The sequence below is a fragment of the Vombatus ursinus genome, unplaced genomic scaffold (assembly GCF_900497805.2).
Source record: "Vombatus ursinus unplaced genomic scaffold, bare-nosed wombat genome assembly UNPS02014961.1, whole genome shotgun sequence".
Classification (NCBI taxonomy): Eukaryota; Metazoa; Chordata; class Mammalia; order Diprotodontia; family Vombatidae; genus Vombatus; species Vombatus ursinus.
Window position 1 is genome coordinate 656,639 of NW_020954739.1, and position 5,397 is coordinate 662,035.

The following is a 5,397-nucleotide window of genomic DNA, read 5'->3' on the forward strand; positions in this document are numbered from 1 at the left end:
AACAAACCTGTCTGGTGGGAAAATGCTAAGTGGAATGATGACTCTTGGGGCACCCTGAGACCTGCTTCCCTCCCTTTAACACCCAGGTTGGGTCACTCTTACCCTCAGACCAGGAACATTTCTTCCCAACCTCCACATTCAGGCATGGACAACCCAAACTCCCTCCAACACTGTCTCCCCCAATGGCTGGATTCTCTTCATGGCTCTGCCCAAGAGGTTTGGGATCAGGGAGTCAGCCCAGAAAACAGGCCCAACCCATGGACTATGACCTGGGCCTCCTTCCTCCCCACCGTTGAGGCCAGCGTTAGAAGACCAGCCCGGCTGACTGGACAAGAGCTTCAGGTTTCTATCCGTAAAGCAGCTCCCTTCCCCCCTTCCCTTCCTCCCTTCCCCTGATTTCTTTTGGCTGTGCCCTCCTTCCTCTTTCTGGCCTCTGGACCCTGGTGAACCTGGCAGGGAGGCTGACCCCAAGGCCAAGATCTTGGAACTCGCCACGGGGAAGCAATAGAGGCATCACATTTCTGCTCTGTGGGCATCAGGGTGGGAATGGGATATCTCGGGGGTGAAGGTTTACACCCAAAGCTGCGGGACTCAGAAGCCTCTCCTTACCTTTCTCCCCCCTAAAGTCAGCTTACCCTGTTTCTGGGAAGGAGGACAGAGAAGGAAGAAATTATCTTTATTGTCTTTTAGCCCACAAATGCAGAAAAAGACTTGAGAAGTTACAGTGAGGTGTGTTTGTGTTCAGTACAAGGAATCTTCTAACCGTTAGAGCTCTGACAGTGGACCAGGTTGCCCCAGGAGGTAGTGAGTTTCCCCATCAGTGCAAGCATTCAGGCAGAAGCCGAATGGCACTTGGGAATGCAGCGGTCAGACTAGCTGACTGCTTAGGTCACTTCCAAGTGCAGGGCTGGGAGTCACCTGGGTAAGTAAAGCATAGCAGGATGGCTTTAAATGTCATAAACTATTGCCAGGGAATGAAACCACAGGCCCCAACATTCTCTCTCCCCAGCAGGAAGCTGAATCCCCTGCTGGGATCTGGGCCTCCTCCAATTATAAATAAAATAAACCCAGACCAGGCAGGAGAGGAACACGAAGTGTTCCACCCCTTCTGTGGTAGTGGCAGGCAGCTGGGAGCCACAGCAGCCAGGGAGGGAGGTAGGAAGGGTAAACAAAAAAACCAGGCTCAGCATATTAAGCACCGACTATGGTGCAAGGAATTTGGGACAAAAAGGGAAAAAAAAAAACCTCAACCCTAAACTGTCTCTGCCCTAAGGAGCTTATATTCTATCCGATAGAATCTATACAGATACACAGATGTCCTTTCCAGTTTGGACATTCCACGTTCAATTTAATTCAATTCAACAAACATTTATTGCCTATGTTATTAGGATGTGCAAGGTATGGTGGTGCTAGGCTTCTGGGGATACAAAGACAAAGCAAAAAAACAGCTCCTGCCCTCAAGGAGCTTACATTCTCCTGGGAGAACAGAACACCAGCCCAGATACCAGGAAACGCAAGAGATCGTGAGCATCGAGAGGGCACTAACCACTAGGGGGCGGGATGGGGGCGGGATGGAGCAGGCGAGGGAAGCAGGAAAAGCTTTCTGCTGGGAGAGGCACCTGAGAAGAGTCCCAGAGAAAGCTAAGAATTCTAAGGGTGAAGTGGTGTGTTCCAGGTGTGCCGGGTGGGCGAGTCTACCAAGGCACGGAGGTAAAGGGATGGAATGCTGAATTCAGGGAATGGCAGATGAGCCAATGTGGCTGGAACAGAAAACTCTAGATGGGGAAGAATGGGAAGTCCCCCCCCACCCCAGCCCTGATTTTCAGTGTGCTAAGGGCCCCCCTCCTCCCAGCTCTGACATTGTATTATATGAGCCCCTCAGCTCTGACACGCCATGTTCTAAGGGGTCCTCTCAGCTCTGACACTGTGTTCTATGGGCCCCACAGCTGGGACATTCCATGTTCTATAGGGTCCTCCAGGCCCTCCCAGCTCTGACATCCTGTGTTCTATAGGGTCCTCCCAGCTGTGCGGTATTCGCTCTTCTAGGAAAGACATTCTGTTCTCTGTTCTGAGGCTCCTGCCACCTGACATTCTATGGCCTTTTTTGCAGGTGAGGGAGTCAGAATAGGGGTGGACAGAGGTTACACATGAGCTGCCTTCCCTGAAAGCCATTATAAGACCTGGTGAATATCATAAGAAAACCTGCTATCTCAGGAAATCTCAGCAGGCAGTCAAGTCTGCTCCAGGAATCCCAAAGATTCCCTGAGCAACTTACAGGCCAAAGAACTATACAGAGATCTACAGAGGATTAAATAAAGCTTCAGTTATCTCTGTGGGGTCCAGACTGTGATTTTAGTGGGGAAAAAAATAGCGAAAGTGTCAAGGAAGACCCTCTTTCTGGGCTATCAGAAACTTTCACTTTTTGCCACCAAGGTTTATAATGAGGAGCAATTCTTACCCACAACTAACCTACCAACCACTTCTCGGCAGGGAGCCAGGGATAGTCCCTCCTCTGGAAGCAGCGGCGGCACTACGGAAAGAGGCCTGGGCTCCAGCAGCAGTTTCCTAAGGAACCTGAAACAAGCCCCTTCCCTGGGTCCATTTCCCCATTTATAAAACTAAGGGATTAGAAGAGGCTATCTCTAAGACCAGCTCTAATATCTGAACACATAGGACCTGGAGAGTAATACCACATTACATTCTACAGCACAAAGCCATGCCATGGGAGCGTTCCCAGGAATCCCCAAGTCTTGTATACTCTGCATTCCCCTTCCCTTATAGGGACTGAGCCCAGGAAGCAGCCAGATCAGGAGCTCAGATGGAGCCCCCTCAAGGGACCAGACACGGAGAACACAGGGAGGGCACTTACTTGCCCGGGTGGCACCTGCCCAGTCCCTCTCAGCCTTCTCCCACGATCCTCTCGCAGCCCCCCCCCCACCCCTCTCCCTCCCACACACTACTACCACCCAAGGCGATGCTAAAGACACGATGACCAAACACTCAGTGCCTCTGGAACCTACTGGGATTGGCTAAGTAAAAGTTCTTTTTAACTTTCAAGAGATTTCTAAGAGACAAGTCAAGGCTCACATCAGTGCGGAATGGACAAAGACAGCCAGGTTTAGGCCTGCGTGGTCCCACAGTTTGCAGCACCTGGGTCCAGCCATAATTCAAGTCCCCAGGACTCCTTCCCTTGTCTCTCTCCCCCTGCCCCCCAAACTAGGAGGAATCCTTAACCCCTAGCAGGGAACCAAGGCAAGCACACAAAATAAAAAGTGGGGCCATTTGTGCGGCACAGCCTCTTCTACCAACTCATCTCCAAAGGTTCTGATATCCCCAGCTGGGTGTTGGTGTGAAGCTTGTGTCCAGGGAGGACACCAGCCCAGGCTAATCTTCCCAAGCCTCCCTTCACCAGAGCTCAGGGGTAACTGTGGCACGGGAGCACAGTGGGAAGAACAATGGACTCAGAGGCAGGACACCGGGCTTAAATCCTCCACGACACTCCCTGGGGGAGCTCAGGCAGATCACCCCAGCTCTGTGAGCCGCAATCTGCTCATCTGTAAGACAGCAACGTTGTCTTGGAAGACAAAGCTTCCATTCCCTCTCTTTTCACAGAGCTGTTGTATGGAGGGCGCTTTGTAGACTTTAAAGCATTCACAGACATATGAGATTACTCTTATGAGAATTGCTCAGATGGGGGTGCTCCAAAGGTTTTCTAGTGGAGAAACAACCTTGGAGCATTTGCATGACAGTTTTCTTCCAACGGTTCCCTTTAAAGCTAAGCAGGTTGTCTGTCACCAAGCCCACAACTAAGGGTAAATGAGCTGAACAAGAGGTTTGCCAAGTGCCCTTCTGAGCCTAAATTTACCCAACACCACAACAGAGTGGAAAAATCACTGTATCAAGAGTCAGAAGACATGGGTTCAAATCCTCAGCTGCAAAAGGAAGATGTTGGGACTCGATTTCATTCACTTTCAGCTCTCAATTCCATCATTCTAAAACTGAGGAAGGAGGACGGGAGGGGGAAGGGGGATCACTTAGTCCAGCAGTCCCTTAAGCTCCTACAGCAAGGTAGAGTTTTGACTGAAGACATGGTAATGGGCCAGGCTGAGGCTGCCATTCCACTCCAAGGAAAGCAGAAGTCACTCTAGCTTCAGCAGGATCCACCTGGCAGCAGGTAGAGGGCAAGGCCTCTCAGTCCCCAAACTATCTGTCAGCACACACCACCTCCATCAGAGCTGGGATTGAACGGGACCCAAGAACTCTAGCCCAGAAACTTTTTAAGCACCACGTGACTCAGAAAGAAGCCTCTGGAGGTGGACCCAGAGGAAGCTGGTATCTCCCCCAAGGGCTGAAATCCCAGGAAACCACCAGGCAACAAATGAGGGTAAAGCCTGAAGCTGTGTGTCTCAGGATCTGCCAGCTTTGCCTTCTAAGGAGAGAAAAGTCAGCCAAGATGCTGACCACCCATCCCCACCCCCAGCGTGCAGGAGAACCAAATCCTTTCCAAGTCACCATCAAACTCAAGGAAGAGGGTGGGAGCCCCCCACGGCTGCCAGCAAGCCTAAATTGGGCCTGCTCAGGGGACCCCATTCCCATCTGCAGCACTGCAAGAAACTCAGCATGATTCCCTCCCAACAGTGACACTTAGCATCCACTATCCTATCTAGCATCTAGGATTCCAAAGCATGGAGCAGCCAACAGAGTCCTGTGAGGAGGTGGTGGAGGAGGGGAGGAACCGAGTATTTCAGGCCAGTCCAAGTGGTATCTGCAGAGGTGCAGACCCTGCGCTTCTTGCAGCCACAACATCTGCTCCTGGCTGAGGGACCCCTGGAGCATACACAGGCGAGCGGGGTTTGGCTCCAACTGCGGGGACAAGAGCCCTTCTGATGGCAACACTATCACTTTAAGGATTCCTACTGTCCTCCCTATAACCCCATTACTGGGGGTAGTGGCAGGCAGGAGAGTCTGGAGGATTCCCCCCGGGGAGTGACACAGTTTGGAAGGCAAGTCCCAGTTTTGTTGAGAGCCAGTTCTTTTCCCGGTTGCAGTGTGATAAGCAGATCACCATCATGCCCAGCCAGTCCTCCCGAGCCAGAGTGGCACACACCTGACCGATGGGCTTGGCCTAGGCTGCCCAGGGCCTGCTGGGAAACTCTGTTCTTCTGTCGAGTGAAGCTCCAAAGACCCACGGAAGAGCCCATGACGGTGAAATGTCCTTAGTCAGTACCACAGCTGAGCCCCCCACCCACGAAAAGGTCCAGCCCTGAGTGACACTCTTGGCTGGGGAAACTCAGTAAAAACGGCCGAAGAAGAGAGATGACAGATAACCAGGTCTCCGACTAAACAGCTCCCTCTGTGCCACGTGTACTAAATGTGCTGCCGATCAAATACTCAAGA